A 25,962-nucleotide genomic window follows, 5' to 3' on the forward strand; every position below is an offset into this window, starting at 1 on the left:
AGGAATCGCTCATGCGCCTCATGTGTTTATGTGATGAGAACATCAGATTCACTCTCTCAACAACTCTTCAACATAGGACAATCACTGGGAACCAAGGCACACCTTATATCATAGCTAATCTCTTGAACAGACTCCACCGAATGGGAGCTTTATGCCCTTAACAGACACCGCCTCCCCACCCTGCTGCTGACAGCTGCCCGCTGACCCATCCTGAGAGCTCTTTCCCGAGATGCCTCTCCAAAGGGACAAGCACATGTCACCATTTTTGTCCTTCATGTTTGAATATGAGTGCCCTACAGGAGGAAAGGACTCAGTGTGCAAATGTGCTTGCCACCAAGCCTGGCAACCTGAGTTCAAGCTCCAGAGTCCTGATTGTGGAAGGAGAGAGCTGACTCCTGTGCGCTAATGTCTGACCACAGCATGTGACACACATACGTAAGCACACACGAAGTAAATAATGATCTATCTATATCCATCTATCTATCTATCTATCTATCTATCTATCTATCTATCTATCTATCTATCTATCTATCTATCGATCTATCGATCTAAAAGTGTTCAGTAAATGCTCACTGCAAGGGAATGCCCAAGCATTCTCCTCAGACAAACTGTAGTATCTAGTCTTTCTACAGTTCTGAGTGTCAAATACCAGGCTTGAGGACTAAAACTAAAGCTTCATAGGGCTTGGAGCAGGGTTCTTTTAAAGTAAAGAGAAGGAAATTATGTTTTTATTAGTTCAAAATAGTTCAGAAGGGGAATGCTAGGAATATGCTGTTTGATTTTATTGAAGATTTTTCTATTAAAAAAAAAAAAAAGAAAACGAAACCCGAAAAGCAGTGAAACCCTGTCCATTCAGCACTCATTAATGGCAAATGGAATGAAGCCGGACTGTTATTAAAAGAAACATTATTTTTGAAGCATAATGTGAGTTTAATTACCTCTATTTCCCAACTGCTGTCATTTTGTTCACTTTAAACGCAGTCTCTAATTCAGCACGCTGGGATCTGTACATTTTCCTCAGGATTTTTTATTTCCAATGGTGAGGGTACATTACCACATTTTACAGGCCTCCAGTTTGTTCCCCTGACTTGAACTTGTGACCTAAACGTTCCTCCCACACCCCAGCTACATGTGCTGTCTTCTGAATGTAGAGACACAGTGGAGAAAAGGTGATTCTGGCCTCTTCCTGCTGGAAGAAAGAGAAAGAGTGGGGAGGGAAGGGGGGGACGGAGGGACGGAAGGAAAATGAGAGGGAAGAGAGAATTAAAAGGAAGAGCAGACTAGGGTTTTGATACCTTCGTACATCGTATATGTGCATGTTCGACGGCTGCCAGGATAACTGCGTGCCCATAGGGGAACTAACTCTTGTCTCCATCGCCTCTTGCACGGGTAGCCTAAAGCCATCTGGCAAATGGAATAGTGGAATCTTCACTCAGCTTCCTATTAACAGAATTGCTTGTAGAATGAGGAATTTGGTTTGTTAAACTTTCAGCTAAATATACAGTTCATTTCATATTCTCATTTGCTTCTACCCAGCTTCCTGGGTTATAGCCTTTTTCACTGTAAGTGCTGATAAACGTACTCAGGGCTTCAGAAGCCTGGCATGCATCTTGTTTTTGTCTCTATTATGTGATGGCATAACTTTTCTTTTGAAATTAATTCACATAACATAAAATCCACTTGTATACCAAAATTCAGTTTATTTACAATGTTGTACAAGCGTCTGCACTATCAAATGGCAGATTTGATCACTATTTTTGATAACTCCAAGAGAAATCTGGGACCCATTAGCAGTCATTGGTACACTCCCTGCCCAGCAACTCCGGCAGGCAGATCTACTTCCTATATACAGTAGTACACTGGGTACTCTGTGATAGATGAATAAATGGTCATGGGGATTGGCTTCTTTCACCAAGAAAGTACTGTAAAGTTAATTTCTGCTTTAACTTGCATTATTCACACTTGCTTGTTTTCAGGTATGGATAGACCATGTTTATTTAATATTTAATTATTCATTAGACAGTGGATATTTTCATCCCCCCTTCTGCTATTCACAATGCTGGTCTAAGCATTCTGTACATCTTTTAATTTCTCTTGGATATGTAACCATGATAGGGGTCATTGGGGTCATGAAGTAATGGCCATTTTCAGTCCGCAGGGTTTCTTTTCATGGCAGCTGCGCCATGTTTATTCTTATTGGTCGTGGATGGAGCTGGATTTCTTTCTAGCCTAACAGTGTTGGTTAGTGTCTTTTGTCTTACGGGCCCCTAGAGAGAGTGAGGTACCTTACTGTTGCTTTAGCTTGCATCTCTGTGATGTCTGTTTATGTTGACTGTCTTCTCACATGCTTTTTAGAGACTGGCTCTCTCGTCTCTGGAGAAATGACTTCAAACTTTTGTCCATTTGAAAATAGTCATCTGTTGTTACTGAGTTTTAACTACTTATAATTATGTATATAAGTTTCTTATTATTTATAGGATTTTATTTTTTCCCGTGTTGTGGGTTTCCCTTTTTCTCTCTTGATGGTGTTTTTGCAGAACTCAGTCTGCCTCACTTGTGCTTGCTTTCTGTCCTCAGTGCCTGGAGTGCCATGTCTGAGAACTCTCTGTTTAACCTCTCTCCACAAGGGGCAGCTCTTGTGCTGTGTTCTGACTTCTACAGCTCTTACACCTAAGCCTAAGGGTTTTTTGTTTGCTTGTTTATTTTGTTTTGGATTGAGTTATGATGTGAGGTTGGAATGCAGTTTTTCCTCACATGCTTTTCTAGTTGTCCCGGAATTGCTTGTTGAAAAGACCACTCTCTTCCCATTGAGTTGCCTTGACATCTGTCTTAGTTCACTCAGGATGCTGGGGTGAAGTTCCACAGACAGGGTATCTATATAAAAAGCACACATTTGTTTTTCACAGTTCTGGAGGCCGGAAGTCTTAGGTCAGGGTACCAGCAGGTCCAGTGTCTCCAGGGGCTGCTTCCTTGTTCGTGACGATGGCTTTTTTTTTATTTCCTCATGAGGTGGAAAGGATGAAGAAGCATTCTGTCCATCCACAAGGGTTGTAGTCTCACAACCCCACCACTTTCCAAGGCCCCGCCCTTCACACAGCCCTTTGGGGGATCGTGTTTGGCTGCTTGACTTTTGTGAGGTGTAAGTACTTGAAACAGGTCAGCTTTGGGATCTTATTTTTAGATCTCGGTTTTTATCCCAATTTGGTTTTTCTTCTGTTCTTGAAAATCTTAGGCCATGTGGGCATGTGGGGACAGATTGTGACACTCTGACTTGATGGTATACAGGGTCAGACCAGGCTGCATGGGTGTAATTTCAGTCAGAAACTGACTTTGAGAAAGTTGTTCCTCTTCTGTGGTCTAAGATCCTCACCCTGAAGCGTGAAACAACTCTGCAGTTGAAGTGGGGAGAGTATGAGGAGCATATGGATTGCATACACATTCTCTTTTGACTTTGGGCCCGTGAAGTTTTTATCTCTGTATCCGAAGCTCCTGGAGACTGTGCAAGAGAGCGACGGAGGAGAGCAATCATACTGGCTCCACCTGCAGAGCCTCTGTTCCTTTTTATCTAGTGATGGCTCCTGTGGTCTTGCTGCTTGCGACTGTGTCAGTGGTGTCAACAGAACGTCGACAAAGTCTCTGAAGTTGCTCTCATCTCTGGGGAGGCTGCTGAGATCTTCCCCATCCTGCCTCTGTACCTAGGATGACTGTAGCTGTTGGGACACAGCGGTGCACCCAGGCTGACTTACATGCCTGCACTTGGATACAACAAGCACAGCCCAGTGCTTTCAGTTGGGTACCAGGTGCTGCCTAGAAGGAACAGGAAATCGCATAACCCTGAGTCTGGATGGGACACCAGGCAGCTCCACTGTGCCCACAGTTATGCCACCATGATGGGAGATCTGGTAATAAATTCTTTCCTCTCGTGTGTCTCTCCTTTTCTGTATAAAATAAGGAACTTGTTAGATATTCTCCAGGGGACTCTGTGACTTTAAAATTCAGTGTGCCTATAAATATGACTAAGTGATTTCACAACTATATTTAAAACTACAAGAGCAGACTAAAGGGTAGGAAAATAGCTATGATTCTTCTGTTGGAGCCACAATTGGAGCTGAGTTTCAGGAAGTGTGGTGACTTATAGAATATCCAAACTGATAAGTCCAATGTTTATTGCTGACAAACTACTTCTCATAGTGGGCTGCATTCTCATGAGGTGTACTTAAGAGTGTCGTTAGGGTGGAGGTTTGGAGGATGTCATCATATCCTTTTAGAAGATGGTGAATGAGGTGCCTTGCATGTACAGACTAGTTCGCTTCTTGCTTTTACCACACAGATCTTTATAGTTCTCATCTGTTAAAACACCCAGGCAATGCAGTTTCTGATGAATTGTGATTGTGAGAGGTATTAAAAAGGTAAGTGTTGAAAATGAAAGTGTCTCTGCAGCTTTAATATCTTTAAAGGTATAGGACACTTCTTCCAGGCATTTTCTTCCAGGGTTTGCTCCATAAGTTTCCCTCAAATGAGGCACCTCAATATACTTGAGTTGCTGGTCAGCTAAGGCTGCTTGAATGTCTCTTTGTAAACACTATTCACAGCGCCTCACAGAGATAAAACTTAGGCTTCTTTTCCTCCTTTGTAAAAATTGAATTTGTAAGGTTTTTTCCTGGTTATATAAATATTCTTTAGTTTATAAAGATCAGCTATGCAGAAAAAGAAAATACTTCCTTGTTATATATTCTACCACTACAAAATAAACACAAGAGGTACTTTGCTAGATTTAATTTCAGAATAAGAAACAAACAGACTCAGGCACACACATGAGTGTAGACATATGTGTGTGTATGTATGTACATATAAATTCAATTTACATCTTAGTCATAGGCCCCTCCCTTCTTTCCTCCCAGTCTCACCCTTCCTCCCTCCCTCCTTCATCCCCTCTCTCCTATTCTTCAGAATAGGGGAGCCTCCTACCCAGACACCCCAGCTCATCTATTGACATGAGGACTGGGTTCTTCTTCCTCCCCTATGGCCTGGTAGGGAAGTCCCATCAGGGGAAAGTGATAAAAAAAGTAGGCAACATAGTCCATGTCAGAGATACCCCCAGACCCCTAACTAGGGGACCCACGTGAAGCCTAGGATGTCCAGTGCATTTGGCTTCTCGGGGTCTGTGCATAGTATGTGTACCCTGCACTGTATGAGTAACATCTGCTTCTAAGTGGCTGTGTACCGTGCGTGTCTTCCTGGGCCAGTGTTACCTCACTCAGGATGGTCTTTTCGAGGTCCACCCTTTCGCCTGCAAATTGTATGATTTCCTTGTTTTTAATGGCTGAGTAGTATTTCATTCTGGAGGTATCTCCATACCCGACCTCAGGCTGTACTACAGAGCAATAGTAATAAAAACTGCATGGTACTGGCATAAAAATAGGCTGGTTGAACAATGGTATGGAATCAAAGACCCATAAATAAACTCACACACCTATGCACACCTGATTTTTGACAAAGGAGCCAAAAGTATACAATGGAAAAAAGGACAGCATCTTCAACAAATGGTGCTGGTCTCACAGGATGCCTTCATGTAGAAAAATGCAAATAGATCCATATTTATCACCCTGCACAAAACTCAAGTCCAAGTGGAGCAAAGGCACAGGTTTTTGATCCAGATCTTGAGGCACATTTTTTTTTTCACTGCAGTTTATTCAGGAACCTTGAACAATCCTCGGACCCTGGGGAAAGCCAGCCCACAGCTTAGATAGCCTCTGGGTAGCCAACCCAGGCGTGCCACGTGGGCAATGCAGATAGGTCCACATATATGGAAGCAAGCCAGATCCTCAGCCTTAGCCAAATGCGGAGTTGTTCGTGACAGAGAGCACTCACCATCGGGAAGGTGGAAGGCGGAAACCAACTCCATCTTTAAGGCATAGCATTCCGCAGCTCTCTACAGTTCCCCCTTTTTGTTTTAGATGCATCAGGCAAGAGTAGAGGTCTGATCTCTGATATTAGAAATAAATTGGGACTTTGTACCGATGTTCATTTAGGTGTCATCCACCCAAAGAGCATGAGACCCGTCCGATACCTTTTTCTCAGAGGCGGGACCTGGGGCATCAACCCGCATGCAATCAGACATGCTCTTCTCTGGGTCCAAAGCGGCTGACCCTGAGTGAAGTGCTTAGCCTCGCATCCTGAGCGTAACATTTTAGCTTTTTATGGTAGCCAACCATGCTTGGGGAGAATGTCCTGCTTCAATGTTGAGGCACATTTTTAATCTGGGCCATACTTTCTGCTGGAGGCTCGTATAAGGACAATAGAAGAAGGAAGGGGCTGTTTGTTCTTCACCTGCTTGCATTCACTTTGCCAGGATGTCCACTGGAGCTAACTTCTACAGGACCTCAGCTTATACAGAAGACGAAGTTGAAACACCCAGCCTCCTGGCACTGAGAAACTGCTAGATTCTTGAACTCTCCATTCACAGCTGCCCATTGTTGGGTTAGTTGGACTGCAGCCTATAAGTCATTCCAATAAATTCATATATATATATATATATATGTAACATATATTCATTCTATAAGTTCTGTGACTCTAGAGAACCTTGACCAATATACATATAAACAGAGACACATACATGAACATGGACACACATGAGTGCATATACCTGCACACAGACCCATACATGCATGAACACTGACATAACCCGTGTGAATGCAGGTACAGGCAAGGTTATAGACATAGACACATAAATGCACACATGAATGGACATAGACATATGAGCATGAACAAATGTGTGAATGCAAGCAGGCATGCATGTAAACATAGGCACATGCATGCACAAACACTGGCAGAGTCTACATGAATGTAGACATGTGCATGAACATAGAGACACATACTATACATGTGTTTATTAGGCACATATACATATGAACACTGAACACGCACACATGATTGTATAAAAAAAATAGGTATGTATATGCATAAAGACTGACCTAGAGCTCACATGAAGGTAGATATATGCATATAAATAAGGCCATATATGTGAACATGAACCCACATATTGAAGAGCCATGTGCACATAGAAAGGTGACCGTGAACATGAAAATGCACACATGAATCCACTGTTACATTCATGAACAAAGACAAGTGCATATATGAGTTCAGACCTGCAAATAGACACATGAACATACACACACACACACACACACACACACACGCTGATGCACAAATCCATATGTATGTTTATTTCATAGAACAAAGAAGATAGTGGTTTGGCAATTTCTGTGTCGGGGCCTGCTCACTGTCAGGACTTTGACTGCATAGGCATGGTGGGATGAGATGAGCTTGTGTTTTCTCTTGTTTCCACGTAGTGTCTGTTATGGACAACCTGTGAAGAGAGGTGAGGTCCGACAGTAGGGAATCTGTGGATTCTGGACCTCTGTGGGGCCAGGCTTCTGCTGCTGGGTTCTTACTTTCATGCCAGAGGAAGGAGAACTCAGCCCACCCCAAGCCTAACTGGGGTACTGCTGCCCTGTTGGCTTTGGGTGGCCTCTGCAGTCAAGTCCCTCTTAATAGCTACACGACTACCACAGAATTTTTTTCTCTGTCCCTTTCCTTACCTTACTCAGTTGTTTCTTTTTTCTTTCTTCCAAAGCTGAGACTTATTTTTCACAAGGGACCACACCAAATGCCATCAATATTCACAGTTAAATGACCTGCAACCCCCAACCTAGAACACAATGAGAGAGAAACAACGTTATAGGTAATTTTAACGAAAGGCAGGCATCCTTTCCATTTAGGAAAGGAAATGGGGAAAGGAAGGACAGTGATGTTTAGAGTAAATTTTACATTGTAGGCATTGTATAGAAGAGTTCACTGTGACTGACATCATAGGATCAAGGCAGAGGAGACAATCTGACAGAGACTTGAAGGATGAATGCAGGAGAGAAGATGGCACGGGCATTTCCTGGCCTTTTGTGGCTGACCTGACAATCTAAATAATTTACCTAGGAAATCACAGGGCAGCTTCTCAAGGTGTGGGCTTGTTTATAAATGTGCTATAAGGCTTGTTCCAGAGGTTGTAAGACTTCTGAAAGAACTTAAAACACACCGAACAATAGCAGAATCTGTCAGGAAGTAGGGACTAGTTACAATTAATGCACCATTGAAATGTTCAAACTCATTTTCTTTCCCCAAGCACCTGTAGATTAAAAAAAAAAAAGCAATGAGCAGGTTAAACAAATAAGCAAATCTACCAAGATCAGTTTAAGTCTGGTCCTAATTAACCTGTTTCTTAACATTTTGTATCATTGTAAAGATAATTGATGTGCATAGCTACACTTCAGTTAATATGTATATATATTTACAAACAAGAAAATGTTCAATTTTTCTGTGGTAAAGTGATACTGTGTGCTTTCTAATTTGGGCTTGCTTGAATGAATCATGATGAAAATGGATGCCATGCAGCCTGATATATTGGGTTGTATCTGAAACTGTGTCTCATTGCAGACTGGACAAATTGTTAGTGTTTGATTCCCTTGGGTTTCTTATATGTAAATGCTTTCTTCACTAAATTGCTGTGAATTGAAGTTTGGGGTAACAGGCAATAAAGTATTTCCTTTATGCTCAAAGTTAGAGAATCATGAATTTAGAAGGAAGCTCCCCAGATGGAAAATCTGGAAGGCGGAGGGGGTCCATTAAGCCTTGTTCTGCTTGCAGCCTCAAGTCTTTGAGGGTTGCATTTTAAGATACAGAAAGTGGAAAATCTTTATGTAACCTATGGAAAGAAGGACTCAAGAATAGTTTTTGTCTTGGAAAATCGCTAAGCAGAGACTTGATAGCCATAGAAATTTGGTGACTGTGTATGGTATCAAGAAACAATATATTTCCTGGATGTAATTGTAAAGAAGCATGGTCTCACTGCCTCAAATGTTGGATGCTAGCAGCATGTTGCCATAGCAACAAAGCAAGTAGCTATAGCAGGATAGTAAGCAGCAAAAAAATTATAATATTTAAGAACCCAAACTTTAATATTTCATTTCTCTTATAATCACAATTACTTTTAGGACTAATGCTGTTGGGTTTATGTTTTTCAAAAGAAGGGAAGTGGAAGTTTGTTTGATTCCTTCTTTCCTTCCTTCCTTCCTTCCTTCCTTCCTTCCTTCCTTCCTTCCTTCCTTCCTTTCTTCTTTCTTTCTTTGTTTCTTTCTTTCCTTCTCTCTCTCTCTCTCTCTCTCTCTCTCTCTCTCTCTGTGTCTCTCTGAATTTTACTTTTGGTAAGTTCATCAGAAAACTTGCCCTGACTCTTGCTCACTCTCCTGTTCACATAACATTAATTACTGGTTAGAGCTGTCCACATTCAAAGTGCTGAAAGTGTAGCCCAGAATGAGTGTCACTGTTTCTTGGAAAACTGCCTCAATGATGCACATTTTGTTTTCTGGGCTCGCGTAGATGCATATTAAATATATCCACACACTCAAACATATGCATGAATGTCTGAGTCATGTGTTCACACCCAGTGATTTTTAGAAAGTTTCACTGCTTTAAAATCTGTATTAAAGGAGTTGTGTTAGGATTATAGTTATGACAATATGTTATAGTTCTGTAAGGTTTTGTGTGTCTATGGATTTCTTTATCAATATATAATTAAATAAAAACATACATAGCACTTGTCATTCCTATCTCCCTCTTTTGTGCTGAAATGATTAGGTAATGGTTGAAAGCTCAATTTATGTGAAAAAGCTCTATCCTCAGCAGAAACAAAAACCATCAAGAATATTTGGATTTATGGTGTTTGCAGTTTTGTTGTTCTGCTACCGCATTGGTAAAGTTTAAAAAACTTTTCTAGGTGCCGAGTGTGAGCTACTTCCATGTAACCAAGTAGTAAAGGAAAAGCATAATTTACCTAGACTTTTTATTATCAAATGTTTTCATTAATGCTTTTATTTGCTTTAGAAAAAGTACCAGAACAAAATAATAACAGCCTTCTTAGCCAGTAACACATAAAAATAGTTTTCTCTTCACTGAACAATAATTGCACATGCAAAATTAAATATAGTTTCCCCCTAGAGCAAGAATGCTGAGGACATGCACAGAAAATGTTACTAGTGTTAGGATGAACATTTCAGATCTTTGCATGCATCAATCTTCCCCAAGCACTGTACCCCATGCATTAGACATTTTAGTAAAAATCAGATGGTCACAGCATGTGTTTTTTAACCACAAGATGCATTTTAGAGCACATAGTAGAGACAGGTTCATTAAGAATTTCATCTTCAACTTGTCAAATTGGCAAACCGATTTATGTTTTCACCTTAACTCAGGACAGTCATTTGGAACCATTCAATGCTTTCCTGGTGTTTTGGGTCTTCAGATGACTGGAACAACAATTTGGTGGTATAAGAGAATGTTTGGAAAGACATTGGTTATCCATGTGGTTATCATGGCAGGCTCTGCGGTGATGTGAAATGCAGAAAATACATGCCCTTGGGGAGGGGGAGTCATGTTTGTTGGTACCTCCAAATTCAGGCTCTTCTAGGAATGACTATCCTACTAGGGGTATCTCCCTGCTGTATATGTGCCCAAGGTAATTCTGAATAACACTAGAGAACACAAGCAGTTATAAATCTAGCAGGTAAAAACCTGTTCGTGTCTTTTCCAGTTACAGTTTTTGATGCTGTGCCTCAGGTGTTCTGTCTTGACCATGTCTCTCACAGTGTCTGTGATTTTACAAGTGTGCTTTTCCACTTTTCAGTTCCTTGTCTTTTCTGTACAGGTGGTTAGGTTATGTGTTTGCTCTGGTATGTTTTATGTTACTTGCATTATTTATTTTCACTCTTTCTTAGTTTATTCATTTATGTTTTGGTGTGAATTTTAGGGCTTTCAGTATTTGAATCTATAATTCAGGGAGTCATTCTTCTTTTCTTTTGGTTATTTTAGAGAAGGTTTGTATTCTCCCAAACCAACAGGCCTTTAGACCTGACTTTCAGATCATGTGCCCTGTAGGTTGAATCCAGGTCAAAGTGGGTTGGGGCTCTGCCAGTGTACCTGAGGAATCCCACTCCCACTGTGCCGTCGTCTGTACCTTCTGGGCAGGGCAAGGTGGGTATTAAGTTTGTTCTTGTAAGACAGTTGGTCCATAAGAGACATTTTCCCCCACAGAGCTCTGATACAAGAGCCCCTCTTGTAGTAGAATTCTGCCTGCCCATGCCAGAGAAGCTGGGTTAATGTGAATATGCTCCTGAATTGTCAAGCACATTGAACTATCAGCTCAATAAATAAATGCTGAAGTCTAAACCTTCTGCTTTCATTTTCTCTGAGCTACAACCGCAGCTACCCTTGAAGAAACTGAAGGGACATATCCTTGGTAACCCTAATAGCTTTTGGGTCCACACTGTCAGGTTGACGACTCCCATCCTAGGAGACTTGTTTTACTGTAGGAAACTGCACCGGAGCTGTGGAGCTATCTTTGTGAAATTTTATGCTTAGTACCTGTGAAAGTCCTTAATTTGAGAACAATTTTGACACTAGGACACTGAGTCCTCATTATACATGCATGAAGTTAAGATAAATTGAACTAGCCATTAGCCATTGCTATTATCATAGGTGATCACAAAACATGAATAAATTAAAATGCACTCACTCACAGCTAAATCACAGGTAAATTTGGCATATATGAAACTTACGTTAACCAAATATTCAAATGCTGCATGCATTTCCAAGTTCACCACAATGTTATTCATTATTCTGTTTATTGTATGTAAACAGGAGATAAATTTTAATTGATTACCCCCACACACACCGCTCACAGATCTAAATGGTTTTGCCCTGAAAACTGTGTAGTTGATTTATTGTTCTTAATTTGCTGGTTGTGCTCTCTCTTGATTTCTCATATCTGTTTCTGAGAGAGGACCAGGAATCTCCATTCTGAGAATCAGTGTTGGCTTTCTGGTAGTGTAAACAGGGATCAGGCAAACCAGATCCTTGGGGGCGATTTGCTCCAAGAGAGATTTATTTGCAAGCAGCTTGTGGCCTTTCATCTTTGAAAATTGTGAGTATGTTCATTGATACCAACGGGAGAGGGAAAAATGTGTTGCCAAAAAAAACCCAAAAAAACAAAAGGCAGCTAATCTTTAATTTAATGTAGGAAAACAAAGTACTTGTTGAGACATTGATGCTTAAGGCTACAGAAATAAGAAAGGTGTTGACATTCGACTCTCTTGTTTACCAGCTTGTAAATCCTTCATTCTGGATTAGGAACCAGACACCAGCGGTTACATAAAACATGAGCACATGCTTTCCTTTCCTTGTGGTTCTGTGTGATTCTGTGGTTGTGAAAAGTCTGTTGATAGCAAGCTTCAGGGAACTCAGTGGTTCTACAGCTAGATGTTTCATATCCTCGTTCAGTTTCCAAATGTGTATTGCCCTGCACTGGGGTGGTTGACCTAATTTACCAGCCATGGGGGTTGTTTTTGCATTTTGCCTTTCCTCCTGGGAATAAGCAATTAGCTTGGGTGCTTTACGAGGATGTTATCCCCTGGGCTGAGATGTGAGAAGTGGCTGCATTCTTGATGAACCCTGCCCTGATCCCAATGCCAGAGCAGTCTACATTAGGGTCTGAGGCATCACTGACCTCCAGCTCCAGAACTCCCTCTGAGTAATGGGATCCATCTATGGAATACATCTATGGAATAGCTTTTTGCCGCCATGAATAATGGTTTCCAAATCAGCCTTGGGTGAGGTTTCAACAATCTGGAGGTATTTTAGCAATGAGAGTCAGGCCGGCAAAGGACAAAAAGGAAATCTCCTTGGGTGGTCATACTGGCTTCTTAAAGCTAACTGACATTCAATCTCACAGCCATCAGCCATGTTAGCTGCTTAACTAACTGTACATTGACGAACTTGTCCGTACTGTAGGTGTTTTGAGTCACGTCTCAGAGATACAGCTAAAATCCCAGCCTCTCCTTGGTGATACTTAAGCATATATCTGACTACTGCTTTAGAAATCAAGACACATACCTGATATGCTCTGTGCAGACTCCCTAACAGCCCTGTCAGTATCCCTGACAGAGACACGCTCTTATGTCTGCCTCAAGAGAGACAGTGAAAATCTGCCACCCAAAGGCATGGAAAGTATCTGGCAAATATTTATTATTTCATGGTTATAGCTGGACTAGGTGTCGAGTGAGACACAGAATGTCTGTCTGAGAAGATGTGGGTTGAGCTCCAGTTACAGGGACAAGGCACAGACGTCTTAGAACTCCCAACCAACTCTCCATTAGTGAGTTCATGCACACCTGGCTTTGTCTTACAGGAACCCAACCCCAGCAGTAGCGCACTTCTCAGCTGTGTCTTGTTGGTTCTGCATATGTCAGCTGCCTCAAGCCATTATGGTTCCAATGGCTTCCTAAATCTTTCTCTCTAGGATAACCCAGTTGTTTACCAGGCTGGGGTGCTGCTGGTCACTCTGGTCTCTCTCTTCTGTGTGAGATTGGACTGTGTCTTGGACAGGAACATATTAGTTCCAGAGCCACTTCTGATCCAATGGCTCAGCTGTGCTTTGGTTTCTTCCTCTGTGGAATAAGATGTAAATAATACTATCCTCTAGACTATCAGGAGGCAGATGAGCAAACCACATGGTCCTGGGAAGCCCTTAGTACAGGAGTTCTCCTTCCTCCTGGTTGGATGCTCCTCTTCCTCCTGGTTGGATGTTCCCCTTTCTCCTGGTTGGATGTTCCTCTTCTTCTTGGTTTGCTGTTTCTCTTCTCCCTGGTTGGATGCTCCTCTTCCCCACAGTTGGATGCTCCTTTTCCTTCTAGTTAGATGTTCCTCTTCTCACTGGTGCACTTAGCAGATTTGCTCTGATCTTTTCTATCCTCTGTCCCCACCACATGCTGAATGTGAAGCCAGCAATGCTACATCCTATTTCCTCACCCAAATCCCATCATAGAGTGTCGTCCTTACTCCACCCACCCTCCTGTTCCATCAACCTCAGACCACACCCTCCTCTTTACCTGTTGTTACCCCAAGGCCCACTCTTCATTGTCATCCTTAACCAAGACTCCACTCTCCTTTGCAAGCTTTTATTTCAGGCCTCACCCTCTATTTTATTACAACTTCAGGTCCCATTCTCACATTTTATCATTATCCGAGGCCCTATCCTCCCATTTTAGTATTATCTGGGGTCCCACCCACCTGTAGAAAACTGTAGTGGATGGATCTATTACCTGTGGATTCTGGGCAATGATAAAACACCAGGAGAAAGTAACTCCCCAAGGCAGAAAGGTTCTCCATTAGTAGGAAGGTTTCAAAGGATGATGGGGGAATCATAGCATTAACTATCATTTTCCTTAGACTTTAAGTCAGTTGTTTTAATGACTGGAGTCTCTAGTCTTGTGGTCTTCACTGAACTAGAAGACAGCATGGAGCCATGACAGGAAGGGCAGGATCTCAGATCTGAGTCTTGCTTGAATATTTTCTCTGTAATATCATCATAAAGTTCTTCAGAGCTAGAAGTGGACTGAAGAGTGATTGGGAGGGAATAGCACCACAGGCTGGTGACCAAGATAGTAGGTACTAATTCTCTCTTGACTCTAGAGGTCAGACTCTGAACTTAAGGGGCAGGCTGGGTGGGGGGTGATTTGTTCTACAGGATCTATTCCATGCCTCTTTATAGAACCCGGTGGTTACTGGAGATGCTGGCATTCTTTGGCTTTAGACTCATCAGTCTAGTCAGTTTGCCTGTCTCCACATTGGTGTCAGTGTTCTGGGATGCCTGTCATTGGTCCTCCCTAATTATAGAGTGATCTCATCTCAAGGTCCATAATTATGACTACAAAGACCTATTTCCAAATAATATCACATTCTGAGGATTCAAGTAGACATAGAATTGCAGAGGAAAGGTGTTCAACCTACTCCAGTGGTCAAGGCAACATCCTTGCTAAGAAACATCAGCACTTTCTATAGCGCGCAGCCTGCTTTCCTGAAAGAGGTGTTTGGTGTCAGGCATTCCTTCCAGCGGTGTGCTGGGGAGGCAGACTGAAGGCGGTCTGGATTACTTTATTGTTTTTATCTTGAATATGAAAGCAGGGTTTTATAATCTGCGGACACACCTCTGCACCGAGTGATCTCAACACAGCTTTCATTGAGTTCCAAAAGCAATTTCACTCAGACCATTCGCAGCACACTACAACTCTACAGCTTAAATCCTTGAGCCACAAAGCACTTCTCAGGAGCATGCTGCTCTAATCTGCTCGAAACATCGTATGTCCTGCATAAAGCCAGTCCTAGGAAGAGTAAGTTGTCTGGCAAGACCCCTGCCTTTTCCAGGTGAGTTGTTGGGGCTGCTGGAATAGTTCAGGGAGGTCCAGGGAGGTTTGACTAGGGCAGTGTTCCTGAATTCCTGCAGTGTGTGTGCAGTGGCCAGGCTCAGAAGCCATTCTCTTATACTTGCTCTTCACCAGCCACTCTGTCTCTAGATTTGATAGTAGAGAAATTCAAGACCCTAATAAATCTAAGCTCTTTGGTTATTCTGATGTGCTTTTAGAGAAAGTTACTTTGCTAAAAGTGGGGTTTTAGGCATAGTGATTTGGCCATCTATCAGCCACATTTGCTATCATCATCGTTACCATATCACACCCATCTCTCCATTAGGAGTCCCATGTATACTGTCTGCCTCCTGGGGTGGAATGTCTGTACTTCAAAGAAAAGCAATAATCAAAGTCCCAGACCATCACTTTAAATAAAAAAAAAAAGTTATTTTCGATCAGGGCACCTCTAGTTGAGGCAGGTTTAAAAGAGGCAGGTCTCTGACCTGCCCTCATGCTTCCTCCCCCTGCCAAGAGTTGGCGCTTATCTCTGTCAGCATACTGAAAGAATAGAGTGGAGGGCTTTCCTCTTCCCCTGCAACTTCTCAGATGCCAGGGAGCACGGAATCTTCAGCATGAGCTGCTCATGTGGACGGTGCTCCTTGAGCACCCTGCCCACTCACTTTTATGAAGACCTGTGTCGTCAGCTCCGTGACGCTCCGTAGGAAGTTGCCCATTTATGGCTACTAGAGCAAATGATATCATCACAATAGGTGGCTCCTGTCTAAATAGGGATCGTTTGTGAAATGAGATTATAGGCATTTATCTGAAAGAGCAGGAGACAGAGCACCTGCTCGCGGTAATTGCCATCCCAGGGGATAACACTGCGCTCTAATCAAGGCGTCCATCTCCATGGCTAATTTTGTTACGAGCAGAGAGCTTGCCTTTTCTGCTTGGTGCCAGGAAGCCCCCATATCCACATGGAATCCACTCCAGATCCATGTTTTCTATTACGCTTGAATATATGGGACATGCATAGCGATCCTATGCCTGCCACCGTGCTGCAGTGTGCCTGTTTTGCAGAGTACTGTGTCTGCCTAGTCCAGGCTGAGGCTCACTGGAGCCGTGGCCACTCACTTGGTCACCCCAGCCTCCTCCCTCCTTTGCAGCGAGGTTGAAGTGCCCCTGTGTGCACAGCTTCCCATCCTCTGAGGAGCTGCCTGCGCTTTGCATTCGGATGCTGCAAACCCTGTAGCGGGAGTCTTGCTTCGGTAAGTCAAGGATGACTCATTTCTTACTTTCTGTGTCTTGGATGTATACTTTCCTAGTTCTGTGGCCTCCGAGAAATGATACTTAACTGATCAGCACTCGACCAGCTAACCTGACAGCTGCTTACCTCTCTGTACTTTGCAGCATGCTTTTTTTTTTCCTCCCCTTCCTTTCATTGCCCTGTTTCATAGTCCTAGGTTGCACTGCTTTCATAAGTGGAATACTCATGTCTTGATAGACAGTAGTGACAGCCAGGAGACTAGCATCACTGCAATCCAGGGAGCATCTTCCCGGCCCTGGGGGACTTGGAGGAGATGGTCTTGAACAGCAGTCCAGGACTATGGTATTGTCATTATAGAAAGACAAGTTCTGCTTCCAATTAACCATCATTCTGAAAATTGCCAAATACCGGATCAGTCTGTAATGCAAGCACTGTTTTGGCTGGCTCTCCTTTTATTTTAGCAAAGATGTGGCAACTGGGCTGTGGGTTCCGTGGTCCCCTGGGAATGAGTAAATCCAGGGACCATAGGTCATTAAACCTGTGCTTCAGAGGCTAGCAAGAGAGAGAAGCCTGCGCAGAGGGCTTCCTTTGTGTTGTTGAGTGCAGTAAAGGGTTCTGAGCTCTTCCCAGCTGCATTGAATAGGATGAAAGGGAAGAGAGGCACTGGGATGGATGCCTGCTGGGAAGTGCTGTCTGTGCCCTGTCTTTATAGCCAAAGCCCCTTGCAAAGCACTAATTTAGCGCTTACACCAAGTAGCCCTCCTCTGCTTTGTGGGAGGGGATGGTGTGCAAGTGTCATGGAATTGCCGAGGCTCTGGAGGAAGCATGCTTTGGAGTGCACAGTCTGACAGCGAGCTCCGAGAGACTGGATTTTTTTCCCTTGCAGTGAGGAACTGTGTAGCTGGTCCAGCTGATGTGGCTGGTCGCCAGCCTTGCGTGAGTGAGCCGCAAGGATGAGAGTGAGGTGTGCCTGGTGTAGTCTATCCCCACATGCTTCGTCCTCACTCTGCTCCGTTGACATGTTTCGTTTTGTTTTCGCTCTTCCTTGGAAAAAGAATTCTCTGAATAGAACCGCCACATCTGGCCCCTTTCCGGTACGTCACTGAGGAGACTTGTTGTTGGCTCCACATCTGGCTGTACGAATCCCGTTCTAAATGGCTGAGTTTTCACAGGGAGGGTTTACACTCTGCAAAGGACTGAGCATGTCCAGAGAGAAGCTGCCATTGGCTTCTGCGTTTCCAGGTGGATAACGACTGCTCCATTCATAATCTCTTCCCCAGAGCTCAGGTCTGTCATCTTTCGGGAGCTCAGTGTCCAAGGGAGATTTTGTAGCTTTAAGTGTGTTCACACACTAGGACCAGTCAGTTGGACTTTACCTTTTGAATCTGCCTTGTTGAGCAACAAGTATTTTATTACCCACAGCCACCTATCACCCCTGCCCCTAACCTGAGAGAGCTCTCAGGATGTCATGTGGCGTCTCAGAACCGTGTAGATGACCCAGCCTTCCGCTGGATTTGTGGCCCAGAGCCAGAGGTTGCTGTTGGGAGTAGCATAGAGAGATGCTTAGATCACAGCATGGTTAGACATCTGCCAGAGAAGCAGGCCACTGCCCCTTGCCCTGAGTTTAGATGCAGCATTTATTCGGCACTGAGTGTCTTTAAGGAATGCGTGCTACTGTTTTGTTTTAAATGTAATCACTTCGGGATATCTAAAGAAAGAGGTGGAACAGCAGAAGTGAAGTGCTGCATTGTAACAGTGCTCCTGGGTGGAGATGACCACGGGGTGTGCATGCAGGTCTTTGACAAGACAGCTGACAGACATTTCACAGCCAAGCTGTGCTGCTGCTGGTGGCCTCTGTGTGTTTCCTGGACAAACTTTAGTTCTCATTCTATCAGATGTGACTTTAAAATATGCATAGTTCTTGTTTTCTAGAGTAGTGTCATTCTTGCTTAAATAAAATACAGCTTTGTTTCTGAAGTTTGCTTTATGGTGTGCTTGTGCATAGTGGTGCTCCTGTGTGTGTGTGTGCAGGTCAGAGAATAACTTCTGGGACTGAATCCTTGCCTTTCACCTTGCCAAGGCAGAGTCTGTCTTGTCTCCGCCGGTGCACAGGGGTTTCCAGGCTGGCCGGCCTATGAGCTTCTGACATGTTTGCCTGTCTTCACATTCGGGTTCTGTGCAAGAGTGCTGGGATGACATATGCATGCATTGAATCCAGCTTTCTGCAAAGGTTCCGGCACTAAACTCAGGGCTGTCAGGTGTGTGTGGCAAGTGCGTCGAGCTCCTGAGCCATCTGTCCGACCCTAGCCCTATCTTTTGTTTTTACTTCAGGGAGTGGGTCTGCATAGCGGTGAAGTAGACTGAGTTCTGTTGAGGATTCAGTCCATGCGGGCCACTGGACTTCAGTGCCGCTGACCGTGGGAGCAGAGCTGTGCAGTCCTCTGTGCTGTGTTAGAAAACATGGTCTTCCCTGCATTCTCAGTTTTCTACAAGTCCCCAGAAACATGCCCTACCTCCCCTTACACATACCTGATCCTGATGCCCCACATAGACAGTCTGTGAAAGGAGCAAAGAAGGCTGACGAGGAAGGGCTACGGTTGCCGAGGGAGGGGAAAAGGCAGCTAGGAAGGGTGCTGGCAGCCCTTTTGGCACTGAGTCTTGAGATAACACCATACGCCTACACCCTGTGTGCTTCCAGCCAGTGTACAGTGTGTGGGAAATTTCTGAATCAATCTCACCTCCACATGTCAATGGTGCGATTCTTTTATGCATCCAGAAGCTGACAACACAGTTATCCTCCCCAGGCTGTGTGCACTCGGCTCTCACTGATGCTTGAGCTCACACTTTGATAAGGAAGTTGTTTATGGAGATATAGCTGTTACCTGAGATTTGCTTATTAGATCATTATTTTATTCATGACTGGTAGTAAAATTAGCATTTTTCATATCACTAGCATCGAGAAAGGAGTCATAACATTTCTTTATGAAGAATGGCTATTGTGAAATTGCTTTCTTGTCTGCATATGTTAGTTAAAAGTATGCTGCTGAGTAAGGAGGGAGGGTGAAACAATTCAACAAGAGCTTCTCTGTTTCTTTTTTGTGACAGTTCCCCCTTCCCCTAGTTTTGTGGCTTTGGAATTCAAGTTGCTTTGGACACTGGCCTCTGGGTTGCAGTTACATGGCTTGAGACTGTCCCTCAGTATTGATCACAAAACTGCAGAGCTCAGCTTGTGCAGCCTTCCATAGGAGGTCATGGGAAGCACTTGCTCAGCTCTTCCTTCTGATTCAGTATCTCGCAGGCACACACCACCTTCTCAGATTATCACCTGCTGCTTCCCTCATTCTTGTAAACTGTTCTGTGGCAACATAGACAGAGAGCCCTGATTGCTGGGGTCCACAAATAGTAGGATAGTCTGGGGCTGATGATATGGCTGTGGGAAAAGGCGCCAGTCCCTAACCCTGAAGCTCTAAGTTTGACACCGAGGACCCAGATGGTGGAAGGAAAGCAATAACTCTTGAAAATGTCCTCTGACCTCCACCTGACCTCTCTCTGTGAGCTGTGACATGCACACACACACACACACACACACACACACACACACACACACACACACTAAATGTGGTAGTATATGTTAATGCATCTGAGTAACTTGGACTCTAAGAATTCCAAGGTATCTTTTTAAGCCATTTGTGGTTGTTAGTCTACAAGAAATACTGGGACTATTGTGAGCAGGTGAAGGCCTCCTTAAGCCTTTCCCGAGTTCCTTGTCCCAGTCCTACACCTGAGAGTGTGACTTTGCACATAGGTGGTCTTCCTGAAGTACAATTGCTCAGGCCCAGGCTTGTTCCCTGGGTCAGGGTGCAGGGCAGGTTACTAAGGCCGACTCCCTCTACCTGTTGTCCTTAGTATTTGGTTTGGCCTCTGCTGCTGAGGATGAGAGAGCGCCTCTTCTGCAGGCAGCTCCTCTGAAGCAGGAAGAGGACAAACAGGGTGTTCTGAGAAGCGAATCCCAGTGGGGTGTGTTTTAGCAAGGCCCATCTGTCTGCTGCTGTGATAACACCATGACCAAAAGCAACTTGAGAAGGTAGGATTTACTTCACATTGCAGTTCCCAGGGCACTCCATCACCGAGGAAGTCAGGGCAGGAACTCCAGGTAGGGACCCAAAGGCAGAAACTGAAGCAGAGGGCACGGAGGGAGGCTCCTTACTGGCATATTTCTCATGGCTTTCTCAGCTGGCTTTCTTGTACATCAGGACCACCAGCCCAGGGATGACACTTCCCACAATGATCAAGAAAAAAAAAAAAAAAAAGCCCTACAAGCCAATCTGGTGGGTACACTTTCTCAATTAAAGTTCACTCTTCTCAAATGACTCTAGCTTGTGTCCAGGTGACAAACACTAGCCAGCACAGGGCCCCAGCCACATTTCCAAATAACACCTAATAATTACCAACACCTACACATTTCTTTTCTCTGCCTCCCCAACCTCCCCCTGGTTTTTTGGTCTGGAATCTAGCTGTTCTGGAATCTTATGTGGAGGACCAGTGCAGCTTTGCTGTGTTTGAGTTTGGTGGGTGATTGCTCCCTTTCTTTATATTTGCAGGGTAGAAGGTACCAAGCTGGGCCTCTCCCATCATTCTGAGGACAGAGTTTTGTGGCCACTTGTTGACTACATGGGCTGCCTGGTGCATGTAACTTCTGGGTCAAGTTTAGCCCTTACTAACTTCCCCTGACTCCAGCTCACTTCTTTGTAGTACTGAGCAATATTCTACTGTCTAGGTGGATATAACTTTGCCATTCATCCACTAAAGGATGTCCAGTTGGTCAGTTATGAGTGGAACTGTTATGAGTATCCAGGAAAGGCTGTGTGGACAAACTTTTCTTTGGGTAAATACCAAGAAGGCCAGGCATACCAGCTTGTGGTGTGGGCATGTTCAGATTTGTAAGAGTCTTCCGAGTTATCCCCCAAGGCGACCATAGCCTTTGGTATTCTCACAAAGCAAAGAACAGGAGTTTCTGCTGTTCCACATCCTCACTAGCATCTAGCAGCTCCGCTTCCACGGACTGGACCATTCTCATGGCTGTGTGGTCACAGCTGAGGCTCCATCACTGGATGGCAGCTTTTTTGGATTTGCTTCTTGTGCAATGTTTCCCTAACACTAGAGAGAAAATTGTCAGTTCAAGGAACGGAAGGAAGGAAGGAAGGAAGGAGGGAGGGAGGGAGGGAGGGAGGGAAGGAAGGAAGGAAGGAAGGAAGGAAGGAAGGAAGGAAGGAAGGAAGGAAAGGGACAAAAAGAAAAGAAGAGGAGATCCAGAGGGCTAGCTACAGAATTCCCAGTACTGCCCCCACTCTAGAACCTTACCCCTGGGCAGAGTAGCTGCCACGGCTCCTCCTGAAAATGTGCCTTGTTGGTCTTTAAAGATGGTGCTCCAAGAAGCCCCATTTTGAAATGAGTCTAGAGCAATGGGACCTTGCAGCTCAGAGTGCCAGGGCACACAGGCTGGATGCCGCTTCAGGCTTTTCATACCTTGGTTGGGTCCAGACCTTGAAGGACTCACGGGGTATACCTAATGGAAATATAGTTCTGCTAACAGAAACAAACCCTAGGACTGCCCCACCAGAGCATGACAGATAGCTCTGTTCTCTGCTTCAGACACACACATTTGTTGTGGCTGACATGGTGACAACATTTTTAGTTGTTGGAAGAATGATGCAGCCCAGGTGGATATTTCTGGAAGAGCGATTGGTCCCCAAACCACATTTGCTAGGGCAGGCTTTTTGAGAGAACTGGCTGGAGGGCAGGTGAGGGTCAGCAGAGCCGAGCTGGGCACATGTGGGGGAGGACAAAGATGCTTATTGCCACATCTGGGCCCCATGAGGAGAGAAAGAAGTTCTCATAAAGCAAGGCCCTCCACCCTGCCAGGAAACCGGAGGTTCTCACCCTGTGAGCTGTGACCCCTTCAGGGCACCGTTAAAGGGATGCACCATTAGGCAGGTGGAGAGCCACTGAAGTAAACTATGACAACTGGTACTCTGAAGTAAAAATAAGGCAAAGCAAATGAAAGACATAATTTTCATTTTATTTTTTAATGGTGGAGAAAATGGTGGAGAGAGACTGAGTCATACATTTTTCTTGTCACCATCCCCATTGTTTTACAATTTCCTTCATTTCTCAAGGAGACAGGTCAGGGGAAGATAACACTGAAATCCTTCCTTTGGCTAGCGTGCGGAATGAGTGGGTATGTGTACGGAGCTGCCCTTCTGTGAACACAGAGACCACTGTGAAGTGCTGGAAGGTTTGTCACTGGTCTGATTGTGTCCCTTTGCCATCGCTCTGCGATGAGACCTGTGACAGTCACCGAGCACAGCCTGGACCCAGGCGCGGGTGCTTGGTCCTTCTTTGGACACATCTCTTGCTCATGTTCAGGTGACACCTTTGACAACCATTTTAGGGACAGCGTGGGTGGAACTCAATGTTAGCCCGCCTCGTGGGCTGAGACCCCATGCTTGGAAAGCAGGTCACAGTTCCCACTCTAGCTGGGTGCACTGTGTTGATTTCTTATACATTGAACCCATTGTGCCCTGATGCAGCTTGGGGACAGAAGGAGAGAGTCTAGGTGCCCTTCTCTGGTTTTCAATTTTGTTTGATAATAGACACATCTCCTTAGAGAGGTCCGCAGAACCGAACTAGACCTATGTGCCGCATGCCCTGGTGGGTGATGACAGCACACAGCTCACAGGATGCCTGAAGATATACAGCAGGAATGCCCACCTGGGGTCCCTTCTGCTGGTGACTTTCAAGGTGGGTTCTTGGGTGTCATTAGAGCTGTTGCGCGCCCATTCTTACCCACATGCAGCCCAAGGCCCTGAGTAGGCATCGAGATTCAGCTATGATTTAGGGAACATCTGGTCAGTGTACCCTGATGTCCTTCCGGGGCATGCACCAACCGAACAGAGTTCTTGCACGACCTCCACGCACCCACGTGTATTTGCGTCACTTCCCCCTTTCGGTCAGCCTCATTTACTCAGGAATTCCAGTCGCTAGAACGGAACCGTGAGCATTTGTGAGCACCGTTCCTCTTCACCCTCAGTTTGCAGTACCATCCGTGGTGCTCAGTTTGGATTAATTTTTCTAGTATGTATATTTCCGTGTGTGGGCGTGTTGTCAATGAAATGAATATGTATGTGTTTTAATTTTACGTAGCCTGTGTAACTCTAGGTGAGATGAAAAAAATGAAGATCTTCCGTCACCTAGGGTTTATTTTTTTTCTTCTTCTTTTTTTGTCAAGGAAAGAATTCTTCAAAACAGGAATGTGCCTCTCTAACATGAACCCCAAAGACAAGCAGGACAACATGGTTCATGAGAATTGGGTTGGGATTGGATGCCGGCAGACATTTTGGTGTGAGTGTGCTGTCTCACATGTGTGCTCCCTTTTGTCAGTCAGTGCCTCCTGGGTGGTGGGGGCAGAAGTGTGTGCTGGATGCTGCACAGATCTGGAACCAAATCTTTCTTGAGAGACTGTCTCATTCTAGTCGGTCACCCTCATTCTAGTCCTCACCCCTGTTACCCTCGAGGCGCACATGAACCAAAGGTGCAGTGGGTAAAAGTAAGCTTCCTCTGTGAGAAAACGTCATTGCAGAGGCTATGGGGTGCTAGCTCCTCAAGCCTCTTGATTTGATGCTGTTATGAATCTGAAGCACGGCACATGTTCTTCTCACGCTTTTTCGTTTCTTTGAGGACCATTGGAGAGGAGCAGGAGGTTCCATCCACTTGTTCTTCATCTACGCCATGCGCAAGTTTTCACCTGTTACCATATGTGATTAGTTCACGGAAGCCCAACAAAATGTTTGGTGAACTGTTCCTTTGGTGTCCTTGGGTGTGAGAAAGATCTTTGAGACACAAAAGCCAGACCCTCATTAAGATATCGCCAGAGGCCTGGACCTTTGCAAACTTTTCCCCAAGCGTGTCTCAAAGTCTGGCTCCTTTTCCTGGGAATTCAGTGACTGCTGGATGGATCCACAGTGCAGTTTGACCTTGATTTTCTTGTAGTAACGTGAAACCAGGCATATCTATTAACTATCGCACCCTCTTGGGAAAGCTGTGGTTTGTATTAAGTACACTGTCAATGCCTATGCCTTTGGCTCCAGTGGGCTTTGAATAGCAGAGAATTGTAGCTTCTGATGTTAAGCAAGGGGCTTCTGATGTAGCCACACTGGGTGGGAAAGCTCAAGTAGAGCTGGGTCTCAAACTGAGAACATTATGTTTCCAAGGTTCCCATGTGGTCGGTCTGCTGCAGCTGAGGTTATTTCTAAGGGAATGTGCCTGTCTCTGGGCTTCAGGGACTTTGTGGTGTCTCTAGATTTCCATCTTCAACCCTGTGACTTTTATATCACATGTTTACCTCTGACAGGGGGGACTTTAATCATAGTGAGAGAAGTCATGGCTAGCAAGGCACAGCATAGCCATTGTTTTGAACTGCGGTAATTTATAGTTTCACGTGTGTGTGTGTGTGTGTGTGTGTGTTATTTTAACCTTTTAGAGCAGCGGTTCTCAACCCATGCTTCACAATCCCTGTGGCAAGCCTCTACCTCAAAGATTATTTACATCACAATTTCAGCAGTAGCAAAATTATAGTTAGGAAGTAGCATTGAAAATTATTTTATGGTTTGGGGCATCACCACAACATGAGGGAGTGTCTGAAAGGGTCATAGCACTGGGAAGGTTGAGGGTCTCTGGTCTAGAGCAAATCCTGCATCAGCAGCAACCTCACCACACTGAGTTATATTTCCTTTCACAGTTTACTCTAAATACTAGAATTTTGAATTTGGATATAATATGGTCAACTTGTTTGCTTTATCAAATTATATTGGACTATAAAGTTTTGTGGACATCATGAATAATAAATGGTCATTCTGTTGTTGTTTTGACACTCACTAAGTGCAAAGACCTTTGTTGCAATGACATGTTAACTGTTTTTATGACAGTGTCACGGTGCCGGCACAGGCACAGAACTCGTGACAACACCGACACTAGCTCACAGTCTCAGAATGGACAAGGACTGATGTAAATGAAATAGAACATGTCCCCTTTCTTAACCAACACTTGCATGGAGGTCAGGGGGCAACTTGTAGTTTGTTCTCTTCTTTGCCGTATGGATCCTGGGTGTTAAATTCACTTGGAAGCAGGCACTCTTGTCCACAGAGCCATCTGACCAGCCTCAAAGCACTGGTCGCTAATTATCTCTGTAGCTTTGCCTCACCTAGAATGTCATCTGTCAGAAGAAAATGGTGAATAGCCTTTTTAGAGTGCCATTTTCCAGTTAGCAATATGCATCAAAGGGTCCATGAGTCTTTTCTTGCCTCCGTGGCTTGTTCTGCTTTCCAAGGCCAGTGATTTGTTTATCAA

At 44.3% G+C, this 25,962-nt stretch overlaps 1 protein-coding gene across 5 annotated transcripts in view; it reads left to right on the forward strand.

The window, feature by feature from the left end:
• Window positions 1–25,962, forward strand: part of Dlgap2 (DLG associated protein 2) — a 715,977-nt gene that overhangs the window by 235,954 nt on the left and 454,061 nt on the right. The window contains exon 1 of one of the 5 annotated variants that reach the window (XM_060381434.1): window positions 16,090–16,558. The exons of 3 other annotated variants lie outside the window; for them this stretch is intronic. The gene's annotated coding sequence lies outside the window, so the exon portion shown is untranslated. Of the gene's footprint in view, window positions 1–16,089; window positions 16,559–25,962 lie in introns of those variants that run through there. One more of the 5 variants, XM_060381436.1, reaches the window with a different exon arrangement.

Source organism: Meriones unguiculatus, chromosome 4 (genome assembly GCF_030254825.1).
Source record: "Meriones unguiculatus strain TT.TT164.6M chromosome 4, Bangor_MerUng_6.1, whole genome shotgun sequence".
In the NCBI taxonomy this organism is placed as follows: domain Eukaryota; kingdom Metazoa; phylum Chordata; class Mammalia; order Rodentia; family Muridae; genus Meriones; species Meriones unguiculatus.